Source organism: Columba livia, chromosome 2 (genome assembly GCF_036013475.1).
Source record: "Columba livia isolate bColLiv1 breed racing homer chromosome 2, bColLiv1.pat.W.v2, whole genome shotgun sequence".
Taxonomy (NCBI): domain Eukaryota; kingdom Metazoa; phylum Chordata; class Aves; order Columbiformes; family Columbidae; genus Columba; species Columba livia.
The window spans coordinates 110,664,166-110,687,010 of record NC_088603.1 but is presented as its reverse complement, the minus strand read 5'-3'; the positions used below and the strand labels follow the sequence as shown (position 1 = coordinate 110,687,010).

The 22,845-nt window shown below is 39.4% G+C and overlaps 1 protein-coding gene across 5 annotated transcripts in view; it reads right to left on the bottom strand.

The window, feature by feature from the left end:
* The window catches only part of DLGAP1 (DLG associated protein 1), a 410,661-nt gene that overhangs the window by 290,321 nt on the left and 97,495 nt on the right, over positions 1-22,845 (bottom strand). For 2 of the 5 annotated variants that reach the window (XM_065053244.1, XM_065053240.1), the window contains one exon: positions 12,215-12,311. The exons of the other annotated variants lie outside the window; for them this stretch is intronic. The gene's annotated coding sequence lies outside the window, so the exon portion shown is untranslated. The remainder of the gene's footprint in view (positions 1-12,214; positions 12,312-22,845) is intronic. 5 annotated transcript variants of the gene reach the window in all.

Below are 22,845 nucleotides of genomic sequence, written 5' to 3'. Positions count from 1 at the left end.
CTGATTCAGCTAATTTAGTGCACTGGATACTATTTACCAAGCCTTTCAGTAAAATGAGCTTTTCTAATCAAATGACACAAAATGAAAAACTGTGTGTGTGGTGAGTCACTATACTACTTTGCTCTAAAGTACTAGTTTAGGAAATACCACTGAAAATGGAAATCTACCTGTGAATTCCCTTCACCACTTTGGGAGGTTTGAAGAACACACCAGTAACATGTCTTCCCAAATGACTTGCTGCTGAGCGAGTCAACTTAGTGACCCAATGTGGGATTTAAAAAATGCTCTGTAACTATTGGCATAATAATAGCCTATAAATAAGTTGAAATATGACATTATCTGTAGCAAAAATCCCTAAAAGGAAAAATTGAAGGGCACAGATGGAAAAGATCAGGCATTGCCAAGTATGAACAAAACGAACAATATGTAGTGAACAAAAATACTGAAAAGCACCTTTTTTAAACAGTGAAATTTAAGATAATGATAAGAAAAATAAACTGGGTTTCTTTTAGAGCTATTCCATATTTATGAATAACTTTCTGAGCTTCCCTGATGGAAAAATGATACAATTCTAATAAAATGATTCATAGCACTAAACCATTTTCCTTAGCAAACACCATGTACATTAGCAGGACTTCTAGAAGAGAATGTTTCTTTGAAATATTTATTATTGTGAGAGGATAGTAAGAAGTTCTAGATGGCTCAGTGTATGAAATTTTGCCATCCCAGCAGTAGTACTTTGCTCTTCCAAGAGGCAGACAAACGTTTGAAAGCAGGTGATAGAGCTCAAATTCTGAAGCTGCAGAGAAACAGTCTACACAGGCTCACACCAACGTGGCAACAGGCAGTAATACAGTAGTAACCATATACTATTAACCCCACACCAAGCAATACATGCTCACATGAGCAGTGGAAGATGTCCATGTATTTATTGAAGGAGGCACTGCAAAAGAAATAGCAAACATGTATACGAGGAGACGAGGGAGGAAAGAAAAGAATGCACTCTGACATTTTAAGTATGGCTGCTAGATGTTTGTTTACCAAAAGAAAAAAAAAAAAACTTTTCCTATGACCAGTATCAATATACTAGAAAATAAGTAAAGGAAAAGCAGTCTTGCTGAGTAAATTGCACACACGGTATAAAAGACACGAACTTCAAAATAAAGGTTTTCTGGATCAGATTCTCAAACCACTCTATAAAAATATTTCCTATCTAAACCCTTGTAACAGATGGATCAAAAAATAACAACATAAAGTATTGCTTAAATAGATGCAAAGGTTCAGTTTAGGTTGCATCATCATAAAAAACCAAACCAAAACAAAACACATATCAGAAAACTTAGTGCATGATAAATGTTTTCACATGACCCATGAGACAATCAAGATGGCCTAATGACTTCAGCAGTGAGCTCACCTCCAGGTCACTGTGTGACACTGAAACAAAATCCAGCCACCAGCTGGATTACCAATCAATGTGGTTCACAGACAGCCACTGCTGACCTCCTTGTGCCTCCGCTACTCTGTTTTCTCCCGAAGATACCATGCATGAAGCAGGATTCAGAAGGCAGGCCATCACCCGACTGCAAGCACAACAGGCGACCGGAGGGAGCAGTGTGCCGAGGCACAGCTTGCAAGGAGCGCCTGCCTTTCTGCCAGAGCAATTTTGACAGGAGGGTTGCAGCACAAACAGCGCAGCCCCCCCTCCAGCCTGAGAGCCTGTACAGCAGACCGCAGACCAAGCTGAGCACCTTGGGCTGGTACACAAGACCTCAGAGCCAGAGACTAGCTATGACTGCAGAAACACCACAGGTATTCAAAGCACAGCTCTAGGTGCAGCCCTACATCCTTCTTCCAAGCCTTCAGCTTCTTGCTGACAGAGATGCTGGGCAAAAGGAACTGGGCAAGGAGTTGTGCAGGTCACAGGAGGAAAGCTCAGAGGTGGAGGCAGTTCTGGAGCATCTGCAACCTGGTAGGAGTACAGCTTTTATGTTAGGGATGAGAAGTAGGGCAGGCAATATAGAGTTAGAGCAGCCGGAAGGTGGGAGGACATGGGGTTGGTTGGAGAAGGAGAAATTCGGAATGAAGAAATGGGACTTAGCCAGGAATTGTGGAAGATCCTATTTTGGATAGCTATAGGGAATCCATCAGGAAGCTGTGGCTCTCAAACACATTGCAGCATGTCTTCAAGATCTAGAAAGTCTGGCAACCCTTACTTTGTACTTTCTACTATAAAGTTAATATTTTCGCTCAATGTCACTTGCTCCTGCATTAATCTGTTCTCCCCCTGCCCCACCCTGCTTTGCATCCCACACACCCTTCCAATCCCCCTGCACTTAGAATACCTTTTACATACAAACAGGGAATATGCTCTCCAAGGCCTTACATACCGTATATTTCTGTAACAGCAAATAAAATACAAAGTCAAGTGTGCAAATTCAAACTGTGAAAGCGGACTAGTGAAGGGATCAAGGTCCATAGATATCCCCAAGACCCTGTGTGCTCATCATTACCCTGGTAGGTGGCAGGGGAACACGGCTCTGAAGCAGAACAGTAAACTTGTTTGACCTCACTCTGGGCTGTGCACGTGCACCACATGGGCCCAAACTCTATAGATAGTCCTACTATAGAACTTAATTAATTTCAATGGGATTCAAGTGAATATTGTTCATTGGTCTGTCATCTGTGCTTCAGGAATTACTTGGGTGTACTATGCGGTACAAATAAAACTCCAAACACCAATATGTTTAAATGACTGGTGCTATCTTAATTATTGCTATTAATATCAGTGCAACATCATAGTGATAAACTTCCAGTACAGTTAAGAGAAACAGAGGCTAACCCCCCAGTGCTCAGGCTTACTTTCTGTATCTGAGAGGAGTAATGATTAAAACCCTTTTGAAGATCACCATCAAAGCCTATTTTGCTATTGATTTATACTGAATATTAATAATTAAACAGCTGGCATATTTCTCAGCTTCCTCTCATTGAGACTCACTAAAAGGTAATCTATTTATATTCCACTCAAGATCTCTAGTGGTTCTTTACTACCTCAGTATCCAGTATTCAGTAAGCTTATTATGGAGCAGGACTAATATTTCACTTGAATTGTTAGGAAAATGGCTTCTTTAGCTCTCAACAATAGCTGTTGCTGAATCTGTAAAGTGGGAAGGAATCTGCATAACATGCAAAGAAGCTACCAAATCCCTTAAACAGCTTCCTTTAAACGGGAGTTGGACCTGATTAATGAAAAAAATGTGTATGTTCAGTGGGTGGTAACTTTGATGTAGTTCTTTTATGTATATAACGGTTAGCCAGAGTGTCTGAATAAAAAAGGAAGCCAATCTGCTTTTATCCAGACATAGCATCATGTGGGCTGAATGTGAAAACCAGAAATGGTATATTAAATGCGATTCAGGGAAGAGACTCATTTTCTTGTTAGTACAAATTGTGGGAATAGGAGCCTAGCTGAAATGTGTAACACAACGATATGAATCAGTGATGACTGTAAATGTGGGTCTCAGAACAAAACTTGTTTTTCCTATAGCCAAGGATTATGGTGATGTATTTGTTTCAACTGTCCTCACGGAAGAACTGGAAACACCTGTGAAAGAAATGACTGATCCCCAGTGATGTTCCAGCCCTTCCCACACTTCTCATTCCTAACGCTGGCACAGTGCCTGTAAGATTGCCCTTAAAATCTGATCACTCGAAGGTCTGCAATAATTCTGACATTAAAACCAAACCATGTTTGATTCCAAAGGTACGTTCTTCCTTCAGCCTGCATGGCCTTGTTTATCTCCGTTCTGGGGCAGAATGCCAGGGGACTAATTGCCATAGAAAATATGTGTACTTTTCCTATGTGAAATTTACATTTGTAACTCACCACACATCTCATAAAAGGAACAGCTGTGTAAAATTGAAAATCAAACTGTCAGTTTCTGCCAGATTAAAAAGAAAGGAAAAAAAAGCAGCAATTTAATTCACATTTAAAGTTCACAGGGGTTACTGCATTTTATTAAAGCAGGTCCAATATGAAGCACCTTCGTCATTAAAAACCCATTGCTGCACAGAAAAGCATCCTTCTACCAAGATAAGATTTTAGAACTGCTCCCTGACCATTTTGTCATTGAATTTCTAGAAAAGTACCACTGAAAAGGATCCAAAAAACCTCAGACTTCTGTACAAATTTATTTTTTTCTGTTTTCACAAGAAGTGGAAATGAAGAAGACCAACACGAAGTAGTGGTCTTCATAAATCGATCAACCCAGTCTCACCTAGAAGCCTGAACTCTCTTTCAGAGCTTCTGTCTTTCAAAGCCCTTCAACAAGTCTTTGCCTGTACCATTTTTAACAAAGCAGCTTGTATGACACAAGCATTTGAAAAAGAACTAGACAGTAAATAATTTTACTATAATTCAGAAAGCGTAAAATATTTGCAGGAAGCAGGTCAACAATTTATAGCTGTACAAGTGGACTGCCAGTATCACAAGCGTGATTTAGACTGTGTCTGTTACATAAATGACTGATGGATTTGGGTTTAAAATTACAATTTGCAGTCCCTCCTGAACACAAAATGTCAATCCAGTTCTACCGTTTTCTTTCAAAAAGTCATCTTTTCATCATCTTTATGGAAGCAAAAGTGCAAGACATGAAGACACATGCCACATGTGGGGGAAGCTGTGATGGACTGCAGTACATAAAATCATATTCAGACTAGTAATACTCTAAGTGTGATATCCACCACATGTAATTTCATCTAGCCATGTTAAGAAAAGATGTATCACCACTTTTGTAGTGGCTAGAAAAGACACCCAGACAGTAGCTCAGACTAGATGCCCAGTTTCCAGACAGCTAAAATGTCTGAATAAAATGGGGAAGCAAATCTTGTTTGCAATTATTAAGAGCACTGAACACATTAATAGCTAAATACACTCCACTACAAGCTTCTCAAGACCACTGACTATTCTGAGTATTTACTTGGGGTCTCCAGACTGCACTGAAACTCGTGGTGTTCAAAGATGTCATTTAACCAGATTAACATCATCTTGCACCTACCTATGTTGACAACAACCCCATGTTTGACAGAAGTCTAGCCGTGCCCTTCAGGGCAGATTGGCAAAAGAGTGAAATTAACTGACCCTTGGGTAAAGCTTCACTTTCAAGGAAATCTGAAGTTGTTAACCTTGGTTTTATTCATCCTTTGTTTCATTAAAGTATGTACACTCTTTCAGCACTTTAATCTTGTGAGTGAACCAAGACAAGCCACGTACTTCCTAGATAGCTGGACTATAAATGTCACAAACTGAACTAAAGCCAAACTACTACTGAGTTAAAGAGTGTCCCTTTTAGATTGGTAGTATTTCAGTTTATACATACTAGCTTCTTAGGTTTATTACTTTGCATTGGTTTCACCTAGGGCCATTAACTATGCCTTCTGGCCCATAACAGACTGATTTATCACATCACACAGGGATCTTTACAGTATTACTGACTCTACTGCCAATATTTGGAATTCTGGTAAGCAGCAATACGAAGGATAGATAATAACTATAACATGAAATTTGAGACCTATAAAGCAGTACACAGAATTTTACTTCCATGTCAAATTCCTCTACTCCATTTTGACAGTCTGAAAACTATACTGGTGAAAGCTTTTCACCAAATCAACTGGCATGGCTTATTCTACAAGAAACACAGGCTGCTCCATTTCATTAATACTCTTAACAGTTCCCTTAAAAGAATCCTGTTGGCATATGGTATTTTAGTGAAATAGGGTCATGGGGGAGGGAACTTCTCCACTCCTGAACCACGTAAATCTCCCTCTCTCCCAAGATTTAGGCAGGTCAAAGGCAATTATGGCTATTTACATGGAAAGCGAACACTTACGTATAGTGTATCAGTTTCTATGGCAGCACAGCTCTCATAGAACACAGCTCTCCAAGCTCACCGGCGTCCCTGTGTACCCTCAGCCATTCCTTTAATAGCTAATTTCCCCTTAGTACGTGCCAGACTGTATAAGTTAATGCTGACTCCACCATCGATGGAGCAAACAGTGAAGTGCTGGGGAACATTCTCAGTATGAATGGCCGGTGGTTACTGCTGCTGCCTCCTGGCTTCCCTCCTGTCTCCCACTGGCATCCTCACCAGGGCCACCAAGAGCTTGCCAGGCCAGCAGCAGGAAGGGAAAACCATGACAAGGAAGGGAAAACCATGACACTTTCCTTTTACATCCTGCTGCCTTCTCCTCCTCCAAGTGAACTGAAAAATCCACCAACCAGAAAATTAAGATGGAAAAGACTGAAATCACTGCTGCCTTCACTGTTGCTAAGATTATGCAACAGAAACATTTCCTAGATAATGGGATTTGCCAGCATCAGCTGAGAAAAATGCCTACTGTGTGACAATATTAAGAAACAAACTACCCTAGAAACAGGAAGAGGCTGATGCTATTTTTCAGTTAATTCAATGCCTGAAGCAAAGTCATATGTTATTGTTAACTATATAGATAACTGGAATTCTTATCCAGAGTTTACTTAAATTGTACTTTGCAGTTAAGGTGTCTGCTTTACACAGACACCTGTTTAATCTTCTCAATGCTACCTTACCCCGTTCCTAGGAAGAATTATAAGATTTGCATATTATGTCTGGAATACCTAATTGCAGCCTGTAGCCAATAAAAAAAATAATATATTATCCAGGATATCAGAAAGTATCCTGTATGTTTATTAAAAAATAAATATATTAATGTATAAAAATGCATTACTTCAGTTGATAGACCAATGGGAAGGATATTTTTATAGAGTGAAACACAAAAAATACCCAACTGTATAGGTCAAGAATACTCCTCACAATTTTTAAAAAATTTAAAAAATTCTTTATGGAAGTGAAGTATCACTTCATTATGTGACAATTTTCCTTTCTGATCCTGAGAGAGCCTTGGATTGACAGGAGGCTTGGAAGTTTTGATTAACAAGCTACTGGAGCTCTTGGCAACATGCCTGGGTGTTTCAGATTTCTGCTGCTACAGAAACTCCCCTGGGTGGCTTCAGTGCTTTTATTTTTCTCACATTTCTAAAATGTTGGTCTTAAATTTTTTTTTGGTGTCCTTTTGCAGTTTGCTTCACTTAGTAGCAACTGCTGCACTACTGTTCTACTTTCACTCAGTGAATAGCACAGCTACACAAACAGCTATCATTATAGATAACAGGCGTCATAAAAGTGTTTGCCATATGCCTTGTCAGCTGGCCAAAATGATGATACAATTCTTTTACAGCACTCTGGGTAGTTCATAGGAGTTACAGACATTTCAGGAAGCTAGCAATTCATTAGCGTTTCTCTGAGTGTAATTTTAGTTGACACGTTTTTAAGGACTGATTATATGTCACAGGATGTTAGGGATTGGAAGGGACCTCAAAAGATCATCTAGTCCAATCCCCCTGCCGGAGCAGGAACACCCAGATGAGGTTACACAGGAAGGCGTCCAGGCGGGTTTTGAACGTCTCCAGAGAAGGAGACTCCACAACACCCCTGGGCAGCCTGTTCCAGTGCTCTGTCACCCTCACTGAGAAGTTTCTTCTCTTATTTAAGTGGAACCTCCTGTGTTCCAGTTTGTATCCGTTGCCCCTTGTCCTATCATTGGTTGTCAGAGAGAAGAGCCTGGCTCCATCCTCATGACACCCTTTACATATTTATAAACATTAATGAGGTCACCCCTCAGTCTCCTCTTCTCCAAGCTAAAGAGCCTCAGCTCCCTCAGCCTTTCCTCATAAGGGACATGCTCCACTCCCTTCATCATCTTTGTTGCCCTGAGCTGAACTCTCTCCAGCAGTTCCCTGTTCTTCTTGAACTGAAGGGTCCAGAACTGGATACAATATTCCAGGTGTGGTCTCACAAGGGCAGAGTAGAGGGAAAGGAGAACCTCTCTTGACCTACTAATCACCACCCTTCTAATACACCTCAGGATGCCATTGGCCTTCCTGGCCATGAGGGCACAGTGCTGGCTCCTGGTCATCCTGCTGTCCACCAGGACCCCCAGGTCCCTTTCCCCTACACTGCTCTCTAATAGGTCGTTCCCCAACTTATACTGGAACCTGGGGTTGTTGCTCCCCAGATGCAAGACTCTACACTTGCCCTTGTTATATATAATTAAATTTTTCCCCATGCAACTCTCCAGCCTGTCCAGGTCTCACTGGAGGTGAGATTAATATTAGCTTAATTTTAAAATACTATTTAAAAATTATTATTCCAACTTATCCAAGAGAGAATGACTACAAAATGATAAAAAAAAAAAAATAAATTCTATGACCTTCCCTCCTTTCAGTTCACTTTTGCAATTCTCTTTCTTTCTTTCCCTCTCAGGATAATCCAAATTATACTAATATGGTGAATGGACTATCCCTTTTTCCAGCACCACTGACAGATTTTTTTAGGGAGAAGATGCAAGACAACAAGCATTTTCCTTTGCTGTTTAGTGGAAAAGAGTACAAAATAATGAAACAGTGTAGAGCGGAGTGCTTGACTGCTGCCCTGAGCATCCAACCAGGCTGTGTCACAGAGTTACACCAGCTAGATCACAAGCGACTGCATCTTCGGCACGCACCTTTCCACCCATGCACACAATTGTGGTCCCAAGAAGACTAGGGTTTAGGCTGAAAAGGACCTGGGGTGTTGGCTGACAGCCACCTAAGCATGAGTCAGCAGTGTGTCAAAAAGGCCAACAGCAACCTGGCTTGTATCAGGAGTAGTGTGGCCAGCAGGACTGGGGAAGCGACTGTCCCCTTGTACTTGGCACTGGTGAGGCCTCACTCACAATACCATATTCAGTTTTGGGCCCTACATCATAAGAAGGACATTCAGTACTAGAGAGGGCAGAGGAGGGTGATGAAGCTGGTGAGGGGCCTGGAACACAAGTCTGATGAGGAGTGGCTGAGGGAAATGGGGCTGTTTAGTCTGAAGAAAAGGAGGCTGAGGGGAAACCTTATCGCTGTCTACAGCTACCTGAAAGGAGGTTGTAGCATGGAGGGGGTTGGTCTCTTCTCCCAAGTAGCAAGTGACAGGAAGAGAGGAAATGGCCTCAAGTTGCAGCAGGGGAGGTTTAGATTGAATATTAGGAAAAATTTCTTCACGGAAAGGGTTGTCAAGCATTGGAACAGGCTGCCCAGAGAAGTGGTTGAGTCATCATCCCTGCGGCTGTAAAAGAACTGTAGATGAAGTTCTTAGGGACATGGTTTAGTGCCATTATTAGGTTAACAGTTGGACTCAATGATCTTAAGGGTCTCTTCCAACCAATGTGATTCTATGATTCTGTGATTCTAAGTGTGAACACAGACACTGTGCTGATTCTAGTCCATAGGCACTGCACAAGATGTGGACCTGAGTTCCTGCAGTCACCCCCCTGAGAGGAGACACTGTTGGCTAATGCCTGCTGCACATTCTTGTTGCCTTGCCTGCCAGCGACCACTTGCAAAAGGAACAGGTTTCAAGTAGCATAACGACAGCTTATTTCTTGGCATCTTACCTGTGCACATACAAAGTCTGATCTGACTTGGTATAGCAGGGCCCTACAGCTCCTGCATCAATGGATCAATGGATGAGCTGCCTCCCTCAGGAGAGTTCATGCAGCTTTTACCTTGGTCCAAGGGCTCCCAGGAAAAGAGGGACACCAGAAGACTACTACAGGAGGAATGAACCGTCCTCAACTGAGCTCGGCAGAGACACCAAGCACCCTTCCTGAAAGGAAAGGCCCAAGCACAGGGCAAAACCCACGTGTGCAGATGACTGACATGTGGCAATAAAGAAACCATCTGAGTCAGGTAAGTCACATTGGTATGTAGCAATTCCTTGCCTGGGATATTGTTTTGTTAGCTGGATGGCTGCCCAGTCTGTGTGGGCACAAAGCAGGTGAATTGTTGAGCATCTCCAGCTCTCAGAAAGCCCATGAAAGCAGCCTCCAGAGAGTAAACAACATTTTGTAAATGGGCTCAAAGCAAGTGAGTGATTTTAAATAAAGCTACACAAAATGGACTTTTTGTGTTCTTTCAAAGTAATGCCATCAGAGGCTGGATTACACGGGATCACCCTGCTTGCAAGACCAGTAGCTTTTTATCTTGTCCTCCAGAACTTAAAAATACCCCATGTAAAACAAGTTTCTAGAACCAAGGTCCTGAAAAAAGCCTTCTAAATATTGCTATAGTCTTTCATATCCATTTCATATCTGCTGGAGCTTGCTGAGAGCCTGAAGCAGAAACTGACACACAGATAAGTGTAAATCATCTCTACTATTCACAGACAGTATCCAAGTTAAACGCAAAGCAGAATAATTCAGAAATTGATTTTTTTATCTACTTCACTGATCAAAGCTTACAAAGAAAATAGGGCACTGGATCATTAAGGTCCTTATCAGTTGCTAGAGTTATTACAAGAATGAAGATTTACTGTTATGATTACAAATATGACAAACATACAAATAATAAAAACTTATCTTAAAATGATAAATTATAGAAATGTCCTCAAGTAGGTTAAGGTAAAAGTAAGAGCCAGAAGTGTTTCACACACACACACAAAAAAAAGAGAAAATCCGACCCATGAACATTCATACAATTCTAACTAAAGAGATGCCTCCTATGCTACATACCTCTGTTGGAAAACCAGTTTGTCTCCCTCTTGACCTTTCACTGACGCACAAAACTGTAATAGCAATCTCTAGTGCTCATCTGGTCTAAGCATCCATCTCAAAGCAAGTCCAGCCAATTTCTGAGTACTTCTGAGGATGGAGATACCAGAGCCTCTTGGGACATTTACTCCCATGATTTTACCCCTGGTAACTGAGGGAACCCAAACTGGTCATAGTTCTCCTAATGCGGTCTCACAAGTTTAAATACAGGGGAAGGACCTGCTGGTCAGGTTTGTTAATGTTGCCTGGGACATGATTGGTTGTCTTTGCTGCAAGGGCATACTGCAGATTCATGCACAACTTGCTGTCCGTGAATACCTCCGGCAGCTACAAGCTGCTTTCCAGCCAGTTGTCCTCCCAGTCTGTGCTGTTGCACAGAGTTAACTCAGCTCAGACACAGGACTTGGCATTTGCTTCTGCAATAAAACAAGGGGCAGCCTTTACAGTCTTTGAGTGGAGTCTGGGCTATTTTAGCTATCTCCATACCACAAAGCTTTGAAGGAATATCATTACACTGTGCCATCTACAATTTCACAGCATAGGGGAGAATGGCCAGAGGAAACTATTAATAGGAACTTTTACTACAATCACCAATACAGAATTCAGAAGAACAGGTCCAAGTTCCAAACATATAAAATAAAACAAAGCTATAAAATTAAAATAATATAAGGAAATATTATAAATTATTGCTAAAATATCCCACTGTGCTGTATTTATGGTTCTAACCTTAAAAAAGGCAACCTCTGTAACAGCCAGCAGTACTTTCCAGGAAGAATATGTTGAATTTTTAAAATGTTCAGGAAGAAAACATTTACATTTGTTTTCATGAGGAAAAAAGCAATAGACATCAAGACTGGATTCAGAGCACTTTTAGAGTCTCATATTTTCTACTTTTTCTCCTTCACATTTCCAGTCCCCAAATAATATCACATCACAGCTCACATCCGAATCAGAAAAAAAATAGGAGAATCCATCTCAGGACTCACAACGTTCCTTCCTTCGTGGCTGAGATTTATTTCTTGCACAAACGTGAAGAAAATGCATAATGTTAGCATATCAGGGCCTAAATATGACATTAACCCACAGCATCCACAACACCCAATAATTTTATCATCAAAGAAAGAGGAACGACAAATAAGTATTTGCTGCTGTACCACCATCTTTCATTGCAAAGAATCAGTTGTTCTTGGTACTTGAAGCACCTAGAGTAGAACTACTTATGCGATCCCATGAGTTACCTAAGAAATGACGAGAGATAACCATATAGTGAATAACGGACTAGAAACAGTAATAATCCGATATTTGGAAAGTATTTAAGGAAACTGATGAGACAACTGAACACAAGATATTGACATCTTCAGAAGAGAACTGGGGATGCTGTGCTCCCATCTTATCTCCTGCATATCTCATTAACCATTTCAAATGCTCATTTTCTGCAGAGTCCTCATACACCACTGAAACACTGTTTCCACATACTCCTGATAAAATCCTGCCTCCTTGCTCTTCCTTGCGAGGGAACTATGTCTACAGAATAACAATTTACCTCTCCATTTTTCTTTTGCCTTTTCCTCCTCTTTCCTTCCACCCTCCAATCTGGTTATTTTTGGACTGCCAGTTGGGATTAATGCTCTTTTTCCCTGCTAAAATAAAAACAAACAACAGTTATACTGCAGATTCTGGGCTTAAGCATGAGATCTGTCTCTAACACAAAACAGTCACATTTTCTTGCCTGAGTTGCAATGCTATCTCCTACAACACTGACTAAACAAGTCTTGCAAACACAGGCAAATTCTGCTGCTGGATTAGCATGTGTAGTTTTTTGATTTCTCCAGTATCTACCTATCCACAATTCTGAGCAGAATTATACCCTGAGAATTCAGCACTGACTGACATTTGCCCAGTCCTAGAGCATGAAAAATTAGCCTTTCTGAGCTGAACTACAGTGACAGTTTGGAACACACACAGCTAAATTAGAATATTCATAACCTAAAGCACTCTTCCTGTTTGATACATCTTCTTCATTTCAGACCACCTTTTTATTACATTTTTTTTTCTGAGCACACTTGCACATTGTACATTTGTAAGGAATTTAGCATCTACAAAATAGTATACAATCTAATACTGTCAATTTCTCACCTCTAAATGAAAGTCTGAAGAAGAGAAAACATGATGCTTTTCCAGAAAGCAAAGACAAAGATTCCCCCCCCCAATCAAACATGAAGTCCTAGTTGAAGTCAGTCTTGAGGTTTTTAAATGTATATAATATTAGACATAATTAACCCAAAACATCACCAAGTGTTATTCAAACACTCATTCCCCGCTTCCCCTCCCCCCCCCCTTTTTTTTTTCTGTATCAAAATACTTCCAGCTATAAGAGGAGATTTCCAGCACCTGAAAAAATTCCATTTTATTTTGTAAAATTCAGTATGGCAAAGAGCTTACAGGAACTGAAAGGAGAAGAGACTAAGCATCTCAGTGAAAATCATTGTTTTCCCCCTCTGGACAACAGGGCAATGTGTATATACCTCAGTTTTCCTACTTTTCCATATGCAGGTTATAAAGGAATAAACTGGGTGGAGTTTTGTGTTGTCCAAGATGAAAACTGAGTGTGTTAGCTTCCTTGCTGCAAGGCAGAGCCACACTGTTCTTCACTAAATGTTATAGGCTACTACCTAACAAAAATACTTATTTTAAGGTTAACAGGCAAAATGAAACCATCATAGAACAGCTTTTCAGCAGTGTGAGGCTCAAGGGAACTGAGCCTCAAGGGAATTATATGAATGAGCAATGGAGAAGACAAACATGCTGACAACACACTGGGAGGGAAACAGAAAGATAAAACCTTCATGAAGCAGAGGAATGACCTCTCACCTTCCTGAAGGGTATTTTGTTAATAAAGCACCTGACTCAGTGACTTAGAAAAGACAACGTCTTTGAAGAAGGAATTCAAAAGTGATGCATAAAAATTACCCAGTCACAGCAGGGTCTCTTCCCAGTCCAGACATGAGGACATTCTGATAAAACATAACAAAGAAAGCATTTTGACGCAGATAAGTTTTAGACTGTTAGCTGTTGAGCTGAAAAATACCTACAATGTTACTGGAAACACTTTTTAGACTGCCATTATAACCTAATGTAAGCGAATAGCAGGATGTGTTTGATTGAGTTCTTCTGGAAAATAACTGTCGTTATATGTAGAGAGGTGTTAGAAAGCACTCAGTAAGCAGACTGATTAGGAAGGAATTTTCACAATTTTAATAACTGAACACCAGATTTAATGCAGTCACCCTCATGAATACACAAAATTCCTTTACATGGGCATTTCACGGGCTCTGCCAGGCAACGTCACATCCCCTTAGAAGTAACCTAACCTTTCCCAATGTATATACATCATTTTAGCAACTACACTCTGACATATAACGCTACATAAATGAATGTTTGCAGATTTTTGACATGTTCTAAAACCTTTTGCATGCTCAATTTATTTATTCCTGGCATACAAGTAGTAACCACTTACCTAGTTACACTAACCTCCTCTCCCTTGATGTCACTTACGTTACAGTGAAGTCCTCAGCCTCATTACACTAAAGAATTCAGCCCAACTACCTACCTAAGTACTGGGTCTGGTATTCCAGCTTAGTGTAAATATAAATGTCAATTCTGTGTCCTCCAACTGCGCTTTCAAAGGGTCAGTTAAATAAAAAGTCACAGAGCCTTTATCATATTTAAATTTTATGAAAAGTTTTTATCTTAATTTGAACTAACACAGGAATTTTCATCCCTAGGTTTACAAGACTGGTATCCACATTTGGATATTCTCAACATGTCCTAAGCTCACCAAAATAATCCCTTTCAACTTAACCACTGCTTTCAGAGAATTAAGTTGATATTTACAACTAGAAATGAAGGTGTGCCTGTATCAGACTATGGGACAGTTATCTGTATCCTGCTGTACATGCAGTGGTTGAAGTCTCTAGAGGCAGCATGGCTGTCTTGGTAGGATTGTCAGCTCAGGCACCAAATTGCACAAAAGAAGTCACATCTCACCAGTTCTGTTTCTAGCCATGACAGTACAAGCATCTTCTCAGCCAGTGTTTGTAATTCTACTCCAGAAAGTTTTATCAGTTAGCCTTTCCTATTTCACCTACTTTCTTAGGGCTAACCAAACGAGATAGTTGTTTTAGCTTCATATATTAAAGTATTTTTCTAGTAGAGAATACCAAGACAAACATCATTGCCAATCAATCAAGCAGGCTCCTATAACATGCAAGTGAGCTGGCAATATTATGGTGAACAAAAATGCCATGTGTATATATATCCATCACTGCTACAAGTGCCCAAATTTAGGGATAGGAAAAAAAATCAAAAGCAATCATGGAGCTTACTGAGATTAATACATTAGAACTGCCCAAAATAACTTCAGAGACATTGGCAAAACAACGTCTGAAAAGGTACAGGACACCACACTATTGCTTCTGTAAGCTTACTGTGCCCTCTGTTGATCATTGTAATACTCTTTACAACTATGTGACAACGCAAGTTTTCCCAGCACCCCCAAGTTGTTCAGGACAGCATGTGGTCAATGAAACACAATTGCACAGGCAAAGAGTATGATGTCTACAGTATCCTTTCTCTACGCTGAACCTGGAAAAATGCAAAGAGAACAGGGCAAGAGACTACAGAAAGATGATGACTGTTTAATGGTTAAAACTGCCAACACTTCCCCTTCCCCCCAAAACCACATTCATTCTAACTACAGCGTTTCTATATAATATCAAATTGTAGCAAACAAAATCAACCAAACTTTCCATGTGTGGTCACTACATTAGTGTTTCTAATCTGAAGGGTGTTTTGAACAAGACTTAGTATAATTTGTCAAAGTGCTCAGAACAGAGGACACCATGGAACCAACAGCAGCATTGCTGAATAATTTGGAACATAATGGACCTACAAATCATTTACACATGCACTCCAGTATTGTTACAGACATACAAATACAACTGGAATATAATTCTCATGCCTCAGATCCACAGATCTAAATACCATCTTATCCACGTTGAAATGGCCATACGTGATACTAAACATATTTCTTCCTAAAAGTACTTTGGAAGGGAAAGAGGGGTTTGAACAGCTTTTCAAATTGTATTCTCGCTCCTGTTGAGTTTCTCCAAGGAAGTAAAGGACAATTTTACTTCCTGATACCACACCACCAGACACACACTTTTCTTCTGGGTGTCTAAGAAAATAATAAAGATTGAAGAATGCCACTTTCTAAAGTATTTATAGAATTTCAATTGTTACCTAATGGCTTCTGTCAGTTTTTCCAACAGTTCTAAGTAGCAGCACCAACCTTTGGTTTAGTTTCTTTCATGTTCAGTTGGGTAGCCCACTCTGTTCAGGCTTAACAACTACTACAAATGCAAGAGTCCTTATTCACCTTCCCATCTGAAACTCTTTAGTTCAGACACAAACTGTGGTGACTGATACACTTAGAAGAGTCTGCTGATATAATTTAAATAGCTGCCTGAAAAATCTTTACTGCTTTTATCAAACATCTGTCCAGTGGAAGAGTATTAATAGATCAGACCACTGTTACTAACATGCTGACATTTTATTTTTGTGAAAATGTTTCAGAAGTTAGCTTCACAGAAAGGCAATCTGTATGCTGTTGAAGATGTATTTCTTTGCAATCACCCAGTCCTAATGTTCCCTTTTGGTTCTGTCTCTGTTGCAAAACCTCATCTTTCCACTGATGTCTTACATATATATCTTACCTTTTGCTGGAAGTTTCTGCACTTTGTGGCTTGGTGTTCTGGTTCATCTTTAACAGTTTCCAGTAGTGAATTTTACATTTATGCTGTAGGGTGTATTTGCTCTAACCACTTTTTCATTAACATCTCTCTGGGACTGTCTTCTGTCTAATGCTGTCATCTTGCAGATATTTTTTTCCACTTAATGTGAATCTTCAACTTTGCTACAGTATCTGCCGAGTCCAAATTACTCTGTGCCAATGATAAAATGGTGCTTCTTTCGCCAATGCCTGTTCTTAATCTCCTATTAGTTTTTAACAGTCAGATGTCAATTCATATCCTTTCACAACACTACAAACACTTAAAATCTTCCATTTTATCTACAATTCTGGCCCTTCCAGATACATTTTTTTCCCCTCGTGTTAGTGTTTTTCTCTCTTTGCTGAGTAGACATTTTTTTAATATAATAGCCCCTTTCTCTAGAAATTCCCCCTTAGCCTTTCTCATGACTACAAAACCAGAAACCCTATAATCACTTCACAGCAAGAACATATGACATGATGGTTACACTTTCACTGTCTCAGAAGCCCCACAGACTGCTACCATGCACGTGTGAATAAAGTTCGTTGATGCACTGTTGATTTTAGAAAAGACTCTTCCTCGAAACTGTTCCTTCAGCACCAGTTTATTGAACTAGATCCACTCAAAAGACTGAAGTGACAATAGTACACACATCAACTACATTCCCAGACTGCAATTACTGTGAATATATTCAAAAGAATATCAAAATGAGGCAGCAGAGATCTGAACACATAAAATGTGTCTGAAAAAAAGCAGAGGACTAAAATATCCACTTCTGTAATTAAATAATTTAATTAAATGTTGTACAAGATTTGGAATATGTGACATACTATTCTGGAGAACAAACCATAGTTCTTCATGCTATGCTGACTACCACCACAATTAAATGTTATCAATATGAAAATTTCTGATGAAATGTATTTAATTCAATCATATGCTTCTGAGAACTAATAACTAACTTCTAGTTTTTAAAGATGCCCATTCACATCTTACATTTAAATAGGAATTTGCACAGACAATTACTACATTATTAGTGCAGCTTCTATGGCCACATGCAGATTCTAAAAGATCCAAAGTATTTGCACAATCTCTTCCCAGTGCCAAGAGATTTGAGGACAAACTGACCCTAATTCCACCTAAATAATGCTAAACACATGTAAAAAAATCTTAATTTGGAAGCTTGCAGAGCTTACAAAATCATGGCGACAATCCTCATAGTGAAAATGAACAAATTATTCCCAAGTCTGCAGTTGATAGTTTAGTTTTAAGAAGTGTGTAATAATGTCTTCTGTAAAACCATCTCTGCACTGTATTGGTAGTTTGATCAATACATATTCCAAACTACATTATTCCACTTTAACCTAGAGAGAAATACCAGCCCTTTGGCCACAGAATACGAGCATGCTGCTGTCCTAATACTGTGATTAATGCTGTGAGCTACACCCTGCCTACCCTTCCTAATCTCTAGGCTTTCTAATTTATAGCAGAGATGGATAGGCTATCAGTGGGGAATTATAAGGATTACTAGCTGTTTATCTCTCCTTTGCAGAGACACTTTGCTGCTTATGGAATTACCATAAACCCTCCAGCTACAGTGCCACTTCTATACTTATCCAGAACTCTACCTACCTACTGCATGTAAATGTTTTGGTAGCCAAAATATTCCAAAATGCTGGAGTCGATGGATGTATTTTTTTCTGTAAATGATTTGAACATACTGTCAAGACCTGTCATGTTACATCAGTGGTAATTTGTCTGCAGGTTATCCTGCATTCCCTTGAAATCTAGTGCTGTGATCTTGTCTACACTAATTAGAGTTCAGCATTAAAGCTTGGAGGTTGCCCTCAAGCATCACCACAGGTGAAACCATTAAACATACCAAGCCATCTCTGCACTTGCAGCAAGTTATGTAACCCATTTCAAAAGATTTCTTCTTTATGGCCACCAGAAATGTTACTGACTTTCCTGCTACCTGAAAATCAAGGGTTTCCCCAATGGTTCTACAGAAAGACTTCCTGCTATGGAGCACAAGCTTCAATTGGGGGTGAAACTAATCAAAGAGTTTCAGAGGAAACAGCCAATGTTTTTTGGTTTAGTTTCCAAAAGAAGAAAGAAAGAAAGGGATCCTATAACATTTATTATTCTACTGACTTGTAAAAATCTGAATCTGCACAGAACAACTTCACTCACTTAAAAGAAATTTAAGAATGAGAATCATCAGTAAGATAAATGTTAGCCCTTGTACAGCATATTTTTAATAACTGCAAGAATCCTTCAACACCACATTTTAAATATAGACTGCATTTATAACCAGGGTATTTATAGTCATGGTATCTCTGTAGCCACATTCAGTTAATTGGTACGTATTTTATACTGCTTAGATACAAATTTTAGCCTACCTTATATAAGCATGTTCTTACTCAACTCCTCATCATTTACTATTGAGCTAAAACTTCATCTTTACTACTTAACTAACCAGCTAATTAGGAGACATGAAGAACAGTCAATTTAAAAGTTCCGAGTTTCTAATTCTATGCATCAGAATAGGTACATGCATATTTATAAACATAATAAAAAGACACAAAGATACTTCCACATTCAGTCATAACACACTATCTTTGATTGTCATTGCACAGTCATTTGTATTTTTCTATGTTTACTTTATACTCCAAGACTGTAACAAAAGAAAATTTTTAAAACATAATTGTTGGTTAAAATAAGAACTCTTTCATTCCCTACATTACCTTAATTCACTTTTTTCTTATACTTATGAACATCTTTTGAAATACTTGATTTTTTTAAGACTTAAAAAGAAAAACAACCAAAATCAAACTGCTTCATGCCCAAATTCATTTCAGAACATTATAAAATGTCCCAGCACATAAAACACACAGCTATAGTCATCCAGGTTCTTCCTTCAAGGCATCACATCTTGTAACAACAAATGAAAATACAATTACCAAAGTGGACAATCTCCACCTAGGAACCAGAGAGGCCACTGGTCCAGTCTTGGCTCACATTTATGCAACTCTCATGCCAACTTTTGTGGTTTTATCTCATCACCTAATTTTTGGTCAGCTCCTCAGTGGGTATACAACAGTGATTTATTCCTATTTTCTCAGTTTTTTTTAGTAAATCCTCAGCCATCTTCTGTAGCACAAGACCTCAATTGCCTGCTAGAACCACCTAAGGCTCGCCTTATCTAATTAATCCCCTGCTGTCACAGTGGTTTTGCACACTGAAGATACTTCAATCATTCCTCTTCTCTCAACCCCAAGTTTAGTCTCCGAGGGAAGAAAATTATTTTGTCTTAATAAATTTATCTGGCCAAAAAGAAAGCTATCTATGTGAAACTCAACACCATACAGAGTAAGGAGATCATACTAAATATGCAGTTCAGTCGCACACCCCATAAAAGCCTGCTAACAGAAGTGGTGCCACGAGTGAGCCTGTCCTCTGTTTTATAGAGCCATGTGAAGTCTACACCTTAGTGTGCTGTCATGTCCTATTAGCAGGATGAAATCACCATATTTTCTTCTGTCCTGGGTTTGTTTGTGTTTCTGGCAGGGCCTGCTGAATACATACCAGGTTGTTGGGATTTATCAAGGCAGATTTGGCTAGATACAGAAAGGCAGAAATGGGAAGTGTTCCAACAGGTTCTTTAAATCTACTAGCACATTTACAAAATATGTGAGCTTTTTACTTTAAAAATGGACTGTCTAAATACGTATGTGTTAATGGATGGAACATGGATAAGTCATGTTATCAATCCAACTTGCACATTTCTCAAGTGTCCATCACTCCAGTCCCACTGAAACCGTTCTTATCAGTTCTAATGTTCATATCCCAACACTCATTTCTCACATTCCCCTCCCGGCTACTCCACACCAGGCTGTATTCCAGAGACACAGCATTTGTTACCAAGGGACAACAGCATTGCTTCAACACTCAGAAATAAACCACAATTCCTCCGTATACAAGGAATATAGAAATGTACTGCCGACAGCTGCAGTAACATGGTCTCCAGCCTCACTACCTCTGCTGCACTGGTGAGTACACAGCCAAGTGTGAAGCCATTCACATCCCTTCCAGATCTCCTCTCTGCTGTGGATGAGTAAGAGAGCACTCACTGTACGCTGAATGCTTGTGAACAAGGACTTAATGGATGGATAGTGAGCAGATAGGCATACAGCTGGCTATCCAAATTTTTTATGTCTACATAATTTGTTTGGTTTTGCTTTTATAGCTTTGCTGTGTATATTCATTCAACTGCAAATTGTGGGGGTTTCTTATCTCTTCTGAATTAAACAAATATGTTAAACACACAGATGTTTAAGAAATACAGCTTCTAAAAACATAATGTGGATACTAAATCATATTCCAGTGAAACACCTTACACAGTGTATTTCATTTTAGAGGAAACATTAGACATACTTTCCATCACTGCACTGCATTGGCAGGCGGGGTGATTTTTACTCCAGTACTATTCAGCCATTTTATTCACATGTGGAATAGTAACACAGATCAAGTGTTTACCACCGTTGGGCATGTATTTTACATTTTATGTAGCTTCCTCTTTATCTGTGAAAACTTGGCAGCATAAGTACTTGCTATGATATGTCTATAAGGAGTAAATTACAGTTATCAGGAGGCCTAGGAACTACCTAATTCACTTATTCATATCATTCCGTATTTAGAACATGAGAGTTAAGCTCTGCTGATGGACAGCCCTACTACCAACTTCTGTATCAGTCAATACAAAGTTTCTTTGTTTTAGCTTGTTTTACAGAATCCTTCAAAGCAAAATGCACTGCACAAAAATGGACCCACTGACACTCCAGACCAGGCAGGACAGCTCGTGCTTGCACGTACAACACAAATATGTGGTCTCTGACAGTGTTAAGAAGGCTTGTGCAGTTTAAAGTGATGCAGCGCACCTCTAACCTACAACAGTGGCACTACCTTTAAATCATAAAAGTTTAAAAACTACTGCAAATAAGAGGACAGTCTGTGATTTTTCTAAAAGGTTAAATGATTTCCACAACTTCTTCGAAAGTGCTAGAAATTACTTATTTTTCTCCCTTAGAGAATTAAAGAATTATTAGAAAATGTTTGGTTTTTACACTTTTCTATCTAATAATTTGTACTGTTACTACTATTGAGCTCAATACAAGCACATTACTTCAAGTTCATGCTCTTCATCCCAACTAAGTTTTCTGTTTAGCAGTTAAGAATCACTGTTCTATCTTCCCTCCAATCAACTAGTTGTTACAAAGTAATTCCCCCTCTCTTTTCAAAACCTTATAACAGCAAACCAAATATCCTTGGAAAAGAAAACCGAAGAGCTAAGTGTGACTGGGTGACAAAGTAGGGACCCTGTCCTGGCAGGAATACAAGTGCCTATGGTTCTCTAATACACTTAGAAGCTCCATTCTATTACGAATAATGACTGCAATTATTATTTTTTTTCTCATTGTTTGCACAAGATTGGAAATGAGGCACTTTCAATTTGAAAGGAATTCAAAGAGACACCTTCCTATTATCCTGCTAGCCTATGTCACAGCACTGTCCATTTTATTTATTACTTCACTGAGCTGGGCTTCCCAAAACAAGCAAGCTGATAGAATTACCACCAAGAAGTTGCCAAAATGATGATAAATATTATTGCAAACTAGTGCTTCTCATAAAATAGAGACATAAAATAGATTTACTTTGACATGAGCTGCAAAAATCCCTCCCTGGCTCAGATGCTAGCCACTGCTTGAAGAACATCACCTGGCTCAGTTCATGCGCTGATCCTTCCCACCTGAGGCCACCATGTAGCTATTCTTACCTTCAGATTGCCAACAAATGTTGGCAGTGATGATGTTTTTCTAGAAATATCTGCACTCTGCTAAAGCACACTCAGCCATACCTTATTCATGAATCCAATGCCTTTTCCTTCCCTTCTCAAACACCCACAGTCACTCCTCTTTCCCACACCTCCCCCCTTAACTCCTTAAATTAAAGATTTATACACATAAAACAGGCAAAGTAATGTTTTATACTTAAAACAAAAGATCCACAGGTGTACTGGTACAGAGTATCACAGACTTATGATAGGAAGGAGGGTAGTTGTATTTCTTCTTCTCCCTGGGATCCAGTGATAAGACATGTGGGAATCGTTCAAAGCTGCACCAGGGGAGGTTTAGACTGGACCTTAGGAAGCATTTCTTTACTGAGGGGGGTCAAACACTGCAACAGGCTTCCTAGAGAAGTGGTCACTGTCCCAAACTTGTCAGTGTTTAAGAAGCATTTGGACAATGCCCTTAAAAACATGCTTTAACTTTATCAGCCCTGAAGC